This window comes from Microtus oregoni, unplaced genomic scaffold (genome assembly GCF_018167655.1).
Source record: "Microtus oregoni isolate MIOR12 unplaced genomic scaffold, Mior012 000002F_ref0000024, whole genome shotgun sequence".
NCBI lineage: Eukaryota > Metazoa > Chordata > Mammalia > Rodentia > Cricetidae > Microtus > Microtus oregoni.
In genome coordinates this window covers 35291636-35305889 of record NW_024543061.1, presented here as the reverse complement: position 1 = coordinate 35305889, position 14254 = coordinate 35291636, and the positions used below count along the sequence as shown (strand labels likewise).

General features: G+C 41.0%; 1 pseudogene; it reads left to right on the top strand.

Moving 5' to 3' along the window:
- The first annotated feature begins 9705 nt into the window (after positions 1 to 9705).
- Positions 9706 to 9900, top strand: LOC121466525 (annotated as a pseudogene).
- Positions 9901 to 14254: the final 4354 nt, after the last annotated feature.

Here is a 14254-nt window from a genome sequence, read left to right as displayed (position 1 = left end):
CTGTCTTCTCTCCGGCATGGATTCTCCTTTCTTTCTCCATCCACCAACTTCTCCCAAAGAAGTTGGGAGACTTTGAATCAGGTCTGGAGGAAGGGAGGAGAATAGATCTAGGTTCTACATGGCCTTAGACCATCAGGTTTGAGGCCAGTCTGGTCAACAGAGTGAGTTCCAGAACAGCCAGGGCTACACAGAGAAACCCTGTCTCTGGAAAAATAAAAGGAGGGTGATATGGGACATCTCTCTGTATGCTGTGAATATGTTTTATTACCATTGGTTAATAAAGAAGTTGATTTGGCCAATAGCCAGGCAGAATAGATTCAGATAGAAAACCCAGATGGAGATACAGGGAGAAAAAGAACAGAGCTGTGGAGATGCCAACAGCTACCAGAGAAGCAAGATAAGAGGTAACAAGTCACAAACCTCATAGTAAAATACAAACTAATACAATGGGTTAATTTAAGTTGTAAGAGCTAGTTAATAATAAGCCTGAGCTAATGGGCCAAACAGTTTGTAATTAATGTTAAGCCCCAGAATGGTTATTTGGAAACTGGCAGGCAAGAGGGAAACCTCCAGTTACAAATGGTGTTCACTGTCTGGCATGGATCTACATAAGTTAAAAGTTTTAAAAAAAGTTTTGTTTTTAAAAAAGAGGACTTTAAAAGTTAAAAAAAAAAAGAGAGAGAGGACTTCTAGACCCACAAAAACAGAAGTTAAGCACAGCTTCTTGGTAGCCACATTTTTTTCAGATAGGTTCTGTTTGCTGGCAGCATAGAAGTCTGTTTTGAGAGGTCCTACTATGGAGAACTTGAATGAGATTTGTGGGCAGTGTGTTACAAGCTGTTTGGGCGCACTGTGGAAGGCAATGTGGACCTAGAGTTGGGGCAGTGAGCATAAATACTAGAGTTGGCAATGGACTGCTGCCACGTTGGAAAGTCAAATGAGGTGAAGCCAAAACCCAAAGCCTTGGCTTTGCTTCTAGTAACACCCACTTAGCATTTTAAAAACTCTCCTGGGCAGAAAATGATTACAGATACACAATAAAGCCAGATTCAGACAAAATGCCTCTAAACAGGTCACAATGTGTTTGATAAATATGCATAGGCTTGGGAGAGAGAGGATAAAGGATAGACAGAGAAATAGATAAAAAGAATAATTTATAGATAATAAACTGAGGTTCTTAAAAGGAAAGAGTAATAAAAATTTTTAATAAGCTACATAAAATGGAAAACACAGAGAGTCTGGATTATCTATACTATTGTTCTTTCTTTGAATTTTTTTGGTTATTAATGAGCTGACTGCAGAGAGACATTTGATTGTGGGGTCTGTTAAGCTAAACCAACATAGAGGTTTCTTGACTTAAAAATTTGGGTTTAAAGATATGTTACATTGGGAAGAAGGTTCTGCTTTGTTTCCATAGAAGATGAGAAACTGTGGATTCCTCTCAGGCTAATATGGTATAATTAAGTAAGACCCCTGAGAAGTCTACATGGGAGCAATGACCTCGGTGATCCAATATCCAGAATAGTTTCAAGGCAACTACAGCCAAGATTTAACTATAATTGTAAATTTTCTCAGGATCCCCATAAGTTTATCAGTACCCTCAATCAGCAGGAAGTAGTATAAAAATTAATGCCAAAATCACCAAAATATTGTTCATAAATGTTTGTTTTTATTTAAAGGGAATTGGCTTTAAACTGTTAATGGTCACATTCAATCTCTTTCTAAAGAAAAAAGGGGAATACTATATAGAAATGCTAAAAAGGGTAGATTATTAAATCTACTTTAATCCAAAAAAACCCTGTTAATCTTAATACTTTACATTGGTATAGATTTTGGTTTATTGATACAAATTTAAGGTCAGTTTTGTATACTTCTACTCTTGTTTAAGGCATAATGTTCATGCAGCTCATTTATAAATGTAATGTATTGTTAAGAAATACAAATTAATAGTCATTTATAACAGTCAAACTTGTCATGCTAGTTAGTTTTTTTAGATATGCAGAGATATATTTCAAATAGATAGGTAATCTTCAAACACTCAAAAAAACCTACAGAATATGACACTTAAAATATTTTAAGAATTTAGATTTTTCTTGACAGTAAGAGATGTCTGCTCTTGGCAGTACCAATTACTTCAAGAGGATGATGGGCTCCTTATTAAGTTTGCTTTCAATGTAGCAAGGCTAGGCATTTGGGCAAGAAACTGCTCTTGCCTAGACTGCTTGACAATGTGCTGTATAAACTGGACATGCAAGACCCACAGGAAAATGACTGCTGAACTTACCAAAATAAGGTGACAGTTCTTCAGGGTTCCTGCTTCATGAAAGAGTCTGCCTGACATTCCGCAAGACATAAAAGAAAGTGACTGATGAATTTTGTCAAAATAGACAGGACAGTCCTTCAAATTTCCTAATTCACTGAAAAATCTGCCAGATACTCTAGGTCTGCAGGCTGAATAGGGATGCCCCAATGTTACAGAACTTTGAGTGACTGTACAGGCAGCCAGATATCACTGTCATTTCTAGAGTTTTGGAAGTTGCTTACAATGTACTTCCCAGGTAATATTATACCCTTCTAGGGTCTTTGATGGAATTGAAGACTAAATAGTTATAGTTATAGCTTTTCTTAGTTATGATAAAATATAAATTAGATATGAAACTTTAGACTCACAAAGATAGGATAGAAAATAGAGTATTTTCTTTAATTTTGTCAAATACAAATAGACTAAATATTGTAGCTGTAATTCTTACTTAATAACTGTTTTGTTATATGTAATTTTACTATATTAAAGTTAAAAACCTTCCTTTTTGATTATACAGAAAAGGGAAAATGATGTGGGATGTCTCTCTACATGTTGTGAATATGTTTTTTTTTTACCATTGGTTAATAAAGAAGCTGATTTGGTCAATAGCCAAGCAGAATAGACAGGTGGGAAGTCCAAAAAGAGATTCAGGGGGAAAAAAGGGTAGAATCCGGGAGACACCAGCAGTTACCAAAGAAGAGATGAGGTAACAGTCACAAGTTTTGTGGTAAAATATAAACTAATACAAATGGGTTAAGCTGTAAGAGTTTTGTAATAAAAAGCCTGAGCTAATAGGCCAAAGAGTTTGTAATTAATATTAAGCTTCAGAGTGGTTATTTGGTAACTGATGGATAGGAGAGAAACCTCCAGTTACAGGAGGGAATAGACATAGTCAAGTCATCCCCACTTCCACTCTCCCAGGAGAAAATTCTCATGGTATTAAGAAAAAAAAACATTAGAATGATGTAAAAATGGAAATATTGTATTAAAACAGGACTTTCCTATGAAGAGTAAGAAGGCTGGATGCTTTTTCTAGAATGAAAAAGAAAGCTGGAAAGCTTAAGCAAGTTATAAAGGCCTGATTAAGTTACATAAGGCATGTGGAGGACTTTATATATATAATGAAATAAGGTCAATGTTCACTTCTATTAATGAAGTTACTAGTCTGTTCTTTATAACAATTACAAGAGTGACTTAAAGAACAAAAATATATGTCTAATCAACGTTTATTTTAAAATGTGTAGGCTTATTTATCTAGATATTACATAGTCATTAAAAGTGCCAGAGTGGGGGCTGGAGAGATGGCTCAGCGGTTAAGAGCATTGCCTGCTCTTCCAAAGGTCCTGAGTTCAATTCCCAGCAACCACATGGTGGCTCACAACCATCTGTAATGAGGTCTGGTGCCCTCTTCTGGACGACAGGCATACATGCAGACAGAATATTGTATACATAATAAATAAATGTTAAAAAAAAAAAACTTAAAAAAAAAAGTGCCAGAGTGGTGGTGTACTTGTTCTCCCTGTTCAGTAACTAGACTTGGAGATCTACGCTAAATGGGTCAGAAGGATTTAAAAGAGACAAGATTTTGCCTCTTCTCCAATGTCAACTAGGTCCAGACTGGAGGCAGCAAATAACCTTTGCTTAGGGAGGCCATGGAGACACAGCTGGTGAACTCTACTCAGGGCCCAGTCTATGAATAAGAGAGCCAACACAGGACATTTTTCCTCAGTGCTCCCAAACAAAGGTATGGTTGAACAAAACTTTGACTTATCCTCACATAGAAGAAAAACTAGTAAAAGAAAGTATCTTAGTTACAGTTTTATTTCTGTGAAGAGACACCATGACCATGGCGCCTCTTATAAATAAAAACATTAAATTGGGGCTGGTTTACAGTTCAGAGGTTTAGTCCATGATCATTATGGTGGGAAGCAAGGTGGCTTGCAGCAGATGTGGTGCTGGAGAGGTGACTGAGAGTTCTGTCTCTGGACTGACAGACAGCAGGAAGAGGTAGTGAAAGATAGTTTCTGAGAGTTCAAACCCACCCCTAGTGATGCACTTCCTCCAGTAAGACCATACCTACTAGCCGGGTGGTGGTGGCGCTTGCCTTTAATCCCAGCACTCAGGAGGCAGAGGCAGGCGGCTCTCTGTGAGTTCAAGGCCAGCCTGGTCTACAAGAGCTAGCTCCAGGACAGGAACCAAAAAAAAAGACCATACCTACTCCAAAAAGGACAAAAGGACACACTTCCAATAGTGCCACTCCCTATTAGCCTATGAGGGCCATTTTCTTTCAAACCTCAGGTAGGCTAAAGGAGGCAGAGGTTCTTCTCAAGTCCAAGTAACTCCTAGAGACCAGATCCTCAATTGATTGGGATCAAGAAGACAAAATGAGTAACTTTGACTAACTACAAGGTGTTAAACACCCATCATGGAAGTATAAGCAAAGACTAAAATGATTGGTACATTTCTTTCACATTCCAAGGATTAGTATTCCCTAGACATTAGACTTAAATCCTTTTGAGACGCAAACTTCAACAGCTACTTTTCACAAAGGACATTCTTCTTCAAAAGAAAATGCTGTTCAGATAAAATTTCCTACCTCGGCTCACTGCAACACCTATCTACAGCCAAGAGAGGAAAGCCCTCTAATTCTAACCTACAAGTTAATGTGACTAAATTTCTTTTCAATCCATCTCTAAAAACCATTTGGTAGGGACCTCAAAATGGCGATTCTTTTTTTGCGATTAAACAAATAAAGCTTGCCTGAAGATCAGCGTGCAGAGCTAGCCACACTAGTTAGCCATAGATGCCAGGCAGTGTGGCACACGCCTTTAATCCCAGCACTCAGGAGACAGAAGCAGACAAATCTCAGTGAGTTCAAGACCATCCTGTGCTCCACAAGATTCAATCAGTCGAAAAGAGATACAGAGCCAAGTGGTGGTGGCTCATGCCTTTAATCCCAGCACTAGGGAGGTGGAGATGGGAAGTCATATGGCTGAGCAAGGAAATGTAAGGCAGGAAGAGACTGCAGCTCAGGATTCAGTCTGAGGTTTCATAGAGTCAGCATTCAGTCAGAGTACTTGGAGCTACAGGATACCCCATTCAGTATGAGAATTCCTAGAGACAGCATCTTATCTGGTTCAGAGGACTTGATAGAAGTGAGAACAACTTTAATCCCAGCACTTTAGTGGCAGAGGCAGGTAGATCTCTGTGATTTCAAGATGATCCTGTCTACAGAACAAGTTCCAGGATAGGCTCCAAAGCACACAAGGAAATCCCGCCTTGAAAAACAAAAACAAGCAAAAAAAAATATATATATATATGTATATATATATATATATATATATATATATATATATATATATAACTAGCCACTAGCTGCTCTGCTTCTCTGATCTTTCAGCTTTCATCCTCTAATAACTGGCTCTGGGCTTTTATTATTAAGACCAATTAGAATTTGTGCTACAGCTTCTAGCCGCTCCAATAGCTATCAAAGGGCCTAAGGGCAGATCCTGGTTTCAGCGTTCTGGAGAGCAGCCTTTGAGATCAATGAAAATGAGGAGAAGTCCAATAGCTGGATACTCTTGTGAGCCCATCAAGAGATTCCAATGGACTTTGATTTGGAGATTTAAAAAAAAAATTGCCAGGTGGTGGTAGCACACACCTTCAATCCCGTCACTCCTGAGGCAGAGGCAGGTCAGCCTGGCCTACAAGAGCTAGCTCCAGGACAGGCTCCAAAGCTATAGCGAAACACTGTCTAGAAAAAACAAAAACCCCCAAAAAACCAAACAAACATAAATAAATAAAAATAACAAAATGTCCTCTGTTATGACCTTTTGTGGTTTTCTGCCTAGGACTTGTAATGCTAATAGTTCCTGCCTTTACTTCCTCCTCACATTTCCTCCCAGGCATCAGTAGAGAACTTTCTTTCCTCCTCAAATTTGTACATTATATAAATGGAACGATGCATGCACTTTGAGGGGTCCTCTAGATAAATCCAGTTGAGAGATATCCTGGCTGCCATATTCAATTGGGAAAATCCAGATCAGTCATAACTCTGATTTCATATGTCAGTTACAGGAGGACAGAAATTATATAGGCAGTTTAAGGTAAAAGACCCCAGAAATAAAAGAAAAATAACTGTTTGTCTCTTAGCTAAAAGCCAGAAATGTCCTTGGGCCTCTTGGTAGCCTCATCTTTGCCAAAGGCCTGAGATGCCAGAAGTGTTTTAGAGGCTCTGGTTTCTGATCTGGTTTGCAAATGATTCTCAGACGTTCATTCTCAGGAATGTTACAGCAGCAGTAAGGGCCTATTGAGAGAAATCTTATGGCCCAGAGAATAGACTCTTTGGCTTGGATGGAGACCCAGCATTCCAGTGGAGTCAGGCCAGTCTCCTGACCAATGACCTTGCCCTAGGAAGGTGGCTCACCTTAAGCTCTGTTGAATAGGATAAATAATTAGTCCCTGTGTTAGGAGCCTTGCTTGTCCAGACCCTCTTCAAGACTTCTCTCACTAAACAATCCTGTCATTTATCATAACAACAAAAAAATGTTATTATTGGAGAGTTCAGAAAGTTAGCATATACTGGTTGACCTTGAAGAAAAAAATGAAAATATATAATAAAGAGAAATATTTATATTTCTATAAACTATAGAAATGTTTCATTCTATCAAAGGCAGGTAACCCACTAATGGCCAATATTCCACAAACCTCCCCTATCTTGAAACTTATGTATATATGGTTGTCTTCCCAAGCTCTGTACACCCCTAAGATGGCTCTCTAGAAACTGTCACCTCCAGTGTTAGAATAAACTCTAACCCAGGCGTGTCCTGGTTAGCCTGGTTAGGGTCACGGCACAGCCACTTGGCAAAAAGAAATTGCTTTGTTAGAATGTTTTCACTTTGTGTGACACTGAGAATATTCTTTCCAAACAGCAGGAATTGAACCTAGAGGTAGAAAGTGAAGCAGATATAATGGAAGAAAACTGCTTTGTGCCTTGCTTTATCTGGTTGGCTCAGCTTTCTCCTATAGCCCAGGGCTACTTGTTAGTGATGGCTCCACCCATAGAGGACTGGGTCCTCCTACATCAATGGGCAATTAAGAAAATGTCCCCAAAGACATGCCTACAAACCAACCTAAGTTTTCTCCTCCCAGCCCAGACTGTTTTTGTGACTATTTTTCTTCATAGCTTCAAGACTTAGAAAGAAACAAATTTGGGAGGAGCAGAAGAAATGAATTGATCCTTCATACTTATGTTTTGTTCTTCCTTATAGCATACAGAGCTATATAGAAGTCAGATCTGGGTTTGTGGTGAGCCTGTTGTTACAGTTCACTCTCATTTAGTTCTAGTCGGTCTTATTAGGAGTTCAGAGTTGGTAGCTGGGTCTGGTGTCACACAACTTTGATCCCAGCACTCAGGAGACAGAGGCAAGGGATCCCTGAGTTTGAGGCCAGACTGGTTTACTAAGGACAGCCAGGGCTACACAAAGAAACCCTGTCTAAGAAACACCAAAACAACTCCCCAAAACTGAAAAACCAAAACCAAACTAAAACAAGAGTTCATGGTTGGAGCTGGAGAGATGGCTCTGCCGTTGAGGGTCTTCACTGCTCTTGCAGAAGTCCTAGGTTTGATTTTTATCATTTACACACACTGCTATCTTGTAACTCCTTGTAACTACCATTCCAGGGGCTCAAATTCCCTCTTCTAGCCTCCATGTGTGCATGAATGCACATGGTACACATAAACGCATGCAGGCATACACATAAACACATTTTAAAAAAAAAACCAAACATCTTTAAAACAAAGAGGAGACTGAGCCACGTGGCACCTAGCTTTTATTCGAGTAGCTAGGATGCAGAATCAGGTAGAACTCTGAGTTTGAGACCAGCTAACCAGGCTAACCAGGGATATATGGTGAGATCCTGTCTCAAAGGAAGAAAAAAAGAAGGAAGAAAGGAAAGAAGGAAGGAAGAAAGAAAGAAAAAAACTTGAAGGGGAGATGTTCTGTGTCAACAGTATAAGAAGGCTTTGTCCATCACCTGCATTGCATTCAGCTCTCAGATCCCTATGTTCTGCAGAAATGCTTGCAAATCTATCCTCCCTACATTCCTGTAAAGTACACAGTCTTCAGAAGACACAGAGGCACACCCCAGAGTAGAACACTGTATTCCTTCAGACAGATAGGAAGACATGGGACAACTAAATTAACCTAAATACATTGTTTGGCAGACTCAAGAGGCCCTTCCAACAAAGCTTTGCCTAAATATGCTAAATGCTTGCACCTATAGTCTCATAGCAAAGTGTTCGGTGCACATGGTCTTTGGGTTTTGCCTCTAGATTAATGCCTGGCTTTGTTACTTCAAAACTCTTGGGCAGATTTGTTCAATTCCTGCCTTCACTTTGCTTGATGATCAAACTGAGGCCATTTCGGGTTATTTCCACCTCACTTGACTGCTGTAATAATTAAATATAACAACACGCATAACTGTCCTGGCATACACAGTAAGCTTCAAAGTCTGGGTTTGTGGCATCATTCTTTGCAGCAGAACACATTGCCAAATTGCTGGCACAAGTAAGAAACATTAAGACGTTAGAGCCCTTTCTTTATATTTGTTTAAGGAAAATATACTTTAAAATGTGGCAGCTATAAGTCCTTCTTAGAAAACAATCTTTAGTAAGGCAGCAATGGTCCACGCCTTTAATCACAGCACTCAGGAGGTAGTGGCGGGCAGATCTGTTTTAGGCCAGCCTGGTCTACAGAGAGAGTTCCACGACAGCCATGGCTATACAGAGAAACCCAGTCTCAAAAAACAAAACAAAACAAAACAACAACAAAATCTTTAAATAACCTTGGCTTTAGCCTTCAAGTCTAACGTCCTTAGCATGTATCATATAATTTAAAGCCATGCTTTGGCCATTCATTCATATATCCATTCAACAAAGCTCCCTACTTGTGCTGCTAGTTTGATGTCAACCTTTCAGAAGCTAGAGTCATTTTGGAAGAGGGGACCTCAGTGAGAAAATGCTTTCACCACATGGCCTGTAGACAAGTCTGTGATATATTTCCTTGATTGATGATTGATGTGGGAGGGCCAAGTTCACTGTGGGCAGTGCCACCCTTGGTCTGGTGGTCTTGGATGCCATAAGAAAGAAGGCTGAGCAAGTCATAAGGAGCAAGCCAGTAAGCAGCATTCCTGCATGGCTGCTGATCAGAAGTTCCTGTCCTGTCTGAGTTTTTTGTCCTGACTTTCCTTAGCCTTGGAGTGTGACCTGAGGGTCATAAGCCGAAATAAACCATTTCTTCCTCACGTTGCTTTTGATCATGTTCTATTATCATAACAATAAAAAGCCCTGGCCAAGGCGACTGACTACAGACAGGTCGGTGTCTTCTTGCTGAAGTGCAGTCATGTTTCTCTAGTATTACCTCAATAAACAGAAAGATTGCATCTATATGTTGAAGAAATTTGACCCTATGGGGCAACAGACTTGCTCTGCCCATCCTGCTCGTTTCTCCCCTGACGACAAATACTCAAGACACCGAATCACCATCAAGAAACGCTTCAAGGTGCTCATGACCCAACAACCGTGTTCTTTTCTCTGAGAGTTTCTTAATTACATCTGCTACCCACCCCCAGGCCTATTATCAGTAACCAAATGCCTCGATCCGTGAGCAGTGACGCCTTCCTGTACTGTTTGGAATCCTAGCTCACCAGGGGATTGAGTCTAGCCGTAATGGGCATCTCCCGTAAAAGGAAAACTCTTAACTTTGTTTTTCATGCTTTGAATTAATGGCAGGTTATTAAAGATAGAATGACTTGAAAGTTCAAAAAATAAAAAATAAAAAACCCTAAGACAGAAATTCATACCAGGTCATAGGAACATTACTGTGACAGACCTGATTTGGAATGATGATGGTACCATTTAAACTTTGGCCTCGGAAAGCCATTGAGTGTTCAGAGTTCAGTTCTATGGGAGCTTGGAAGAACACTGAGAGCAGTACAGACAACGGAAGCTTAGCTTGTGAAGTTTCATAGGGAATTAAAGGCTTTATCAAGGCTTTTTATGCGCGATCTTGAATTAAGAATCTGTGGTTCTGGCCATCTGGAACTGAAGAGTTGGAGGAGATCAGAACCACCAAAGGGAAACCTTTGCTTTGCTGCTACCATCAAAATCTCCTAGGAAATATTTCCTCAGGGTCAGCACAGGGTCCAGGTAGCTGAGGCTGTGCCTCATGTTGACAGTTGAACTTGGTATTGTTAAAGAGTCTCCCAGGTTTTACTGGTTTTGAAGGTATAAAGTAGTCATGGAGAGCAGCTGAGGCTTGGCACCTAAGGGGCCAGGCCAGGCCATCGGTGAAGGTGCAGCCTCAGTAGCAGTGAAAACCTGAGGATTGTAGGGTCATGGAGAGAGAGTGCAAGTTGGCATCATGCAGTAGGATCAGTCTGTGAAGAGATCCCAGGAGAAGTTACTGGTGAAGGTGCAGCCTAGCTGATAATAGTGTCCCTAGAGTTTCTGCAGATGCTAATACCAGGAACAACCACCAAGGCCAGCTATGGGTATGGAGTGGACTCAGCTTGAGCCTAGGAGACAAGCTGTATGTGGTGAACAGCAGAACTAGAGTATAATGGCTGTCCTAAGCCCTTTGGAGGGCAGAGGATTGTTGAGTGGATCCCAGAAATCAAACACCGAGTCATTTGTTCTGTTGGAGATTTTTGCTTTGTTCAGATTATAATGGTGCCCTGGTTCTTCATTCTTGAAGTAAGGAAGTTTTAGCTCATTTTAATTTTATAGGAGCCCAGAGTTGAGAGACATTGAAGAGACTCTGGATATTTTAAAGACGCTATAAATATTTTAGAGAATTTGAATTTTGAAAGTCTTTGAGTGTTTGAAAGAGACTCAACTTTTAAAGCGTTTTAATTTGTAAAGACTGGGACTTTTAAAAGTTGGACTCTTTTGTTTTGTTTGTTTTTTTTTTTTTTTTTGGTTTTTCGAGACAGGGTTTCTCTGTGGCTTTGGAGCCTGTCCTGGAACTAGCTCTGTAGACCAGGCTGGTCTCGAACTCACAGAGATCCGCCTGCCTCTGCCTCCCGAGTGCTGGGATTAAAGGCGTGCGCCACCATCGCCCGGCTAAAGTTGGACTGTTTTATATTGTGATATTAATTTTGAGATCTTGTGGATGAATGAGGGGGAATGGTTTTAGTTTAACAGCGATGCGTTTCTGTGTCAAGCTGAGAAAGGGTCAATTGTGCTGGCTAGTTTCAGAGCAACCTGACACAAGCTAGAGTCATTTTGGAAGAGGGAACCTCAGTGAAGAAACGCTCTCATCAGATGGCCTGTAGGCAAGCCTGCGGTACATTTCCTTGATTGATGATTGATGTGGGAGGGCCAAGCTCACTGCGGGCAGTGCCACCCCTGGGCTGATGGTCTTGGGTGCCATAAGAAAGCAGGCTGAGCAAGTCATGAGGAGCAAGCCAGCAAGCAGCAATCCTGCATGGATTCTATATCAGCTCCTGCCCTCTTTGAGTTCTTGCTCTGATTTTCCTCAGCATTGGAGTGTGACTTGAGAGTTCGTAAGTTGAAATAAACATTCCCTCCTCACACTGTTCATGATAATGATGTCTTATCATAGCATTAGCCACCCTAACTAAGGCACCAGGACATTTGCCGTGAACCATGATATTTGGGATATCAGAGATGTAATTTCTGCTCTGAAGTTGCTTCCACTGTGGGCATGGGAATGAGACCATGTGAAACAGAGTGGGTGAGAAGAGTCAGTAGGCACATGCGAAACTCAGTACTTGGAAATTTCCAACCCTGACTGCACCGTATTTCCTCCATACTGCCCTCAGAGCTCCCAGGTGTGCCTTCTCTCGGGTCATTCCACACTTACAGCCTTAGGTGTGGATTGGAGGTGTCTAGCATACACAATGCTGGGTGTTTGAAATCCAGCACTGAAAAACCCAGCTGTCTGTCTGGACTGGAGAGATGTCTCTGCAATTAAGTGTCTTGCCTGCTCCCCCAAAGGGCCAAGGTTTGGTTCCCAGTACCCATAGGGCAACTCATACTGTCTGTACCTTCAGTTCCAGGTCATCTGATGCCCTCTTCTGGCCTCCATGGGCACCAGGCATTAAAGTGGTACACAAACATACATTCAGTACACACATATACACAAATATACAAAATGCCCATACACATAAAACAAAATTAAGAAAAAAAAATTAAAGATGTATGTTTGTGTGGTATGCTAAATCGGTAGCCTTTAGTATTGCATTGTAACACCAATTAAGGGAATCCTTAAAAATCCAGGCTTGGTGCATCCTTTTGTGATCATAGTCCTCTAGAGGTAGAGGAAAGGAAGAGTGAGTTTGAAGCTGTCGTTGGCTGCAGAATGAGTTAGACCTAGTCTTGAAATCAGAGAAAATAGGTGTTCAGTCCATCTTATTCCAGGCAAAAGATAGTTACAAACATGGCCCAACACAAAATAGTAAAAAAGAGTTTGTAATGATTTGATTTTTCAAGACAGATTTAACTTTGCAGTTAAATCTTTTTACCTTTGGTAGGAGCCCTTGAACTTTTAAAACGTTAAAAAAAATTTAAAGACATGGGACTTTTAAAGTTAAAGTGCATTTTAGATTGTGATATTAATATTAGCATGAAGTCTTAGGGATAAAGAAAGGAAAGATTATGGTTTAACAGCAATGTGTTTGTGAGTCAGGCTGACAAAGGGCATGTCTGTGGAGGATTTTCTTCATTGCTAACTGATATAGGAGCGTCCAGGCCACGGTATGGGATGACATCCTTGGGCAGGTGGGCCTGGGTTGTGGAAGAAAGGCAGTCAAGCAATTCCGGGGAAACAAGCCAGCAGGCAGCGTTCCTCCATGGTCTATGCTTAGATTTCTGCCTGGCTTCTCTTGATGATGGGTTGTAAGTCTTAACTTTAAGTAGACCCTTTCCAACCACGTTGATTTGGATTAGCATTTTACCACAGCCACAAAAAGTCAGTTAGAACATCTTAGAGGTTCTGATGGCTAGATCTCTGCTAGGGCTAGGGAGTTAGGTTTGAGGGACTGTTCATTTGACATTGTCAGTGCTTTAAGAGTTAAAAACAATAGCAACAAAACACCAAAAACAACACCCAAAACAAGCCCAAACGAGCCCCCAAACACCATCACCACTGAAAAACAAACAACAAAAAACAAAACACAAAATCCCCTACAGGCTGGACATGAAATTCCTCTCATTTTCCCAGATAATCAGGGGAGTATTGACTATTTCACCTCTCCATACCTTTTTAAAGACGGGGTCTTGTGGAGTCCAGGCTACCCTAGAATTTGATATATAGCTAAGGCTTGCCTTGAATTCTTGATCTCCATGCGTCAGCCTCCCCAGTGCCCCGATTATAGATGTGAAAAAGCAGACTTTTATTTCCATTAGCTTAGAAAAGCATTCTAGAAACAAGGCTTTAAAGAGCTTAAATATATGCGTGTATCTTGAAAGTTCTAGAGAGACGGATTATCTCCACCCCCTAACTCCAAGCAGTAAGGACTGCGATCCCCCACCTCTAATTCTCAGAATGAAGTTTTATATGCCGCCATACAATTATTTACTTTGCAAGTTTCCAGTGCGCCTGTATTATCCCTAACAACTGTGGGGGGTTTGCTGTGAGCGGTGGCGTGGCCAGGCACCGGCCGAGGGCTACAAGGGAACTGCAGGCACGAGAGTGAGACAGGCACTGAGTTCGTCTCCCAGCCCCCACCTGTTTGAAACGATTTGCAATCACCAAAGCAGGATTCTCGGTGTTCCAAAAGTTAGACAGCTGGAGTGGGGCACGCACACGTGTTCCCCAAACGGGTCTGTCTGGGCGGACGACACGGGGAGAGGAGGAAATTGGCGTCAATGGAGGGTCGGTTTTAGGACCCCGCGGGAGGCGCGTTGGAATCTTTCCCTTCCAGGAG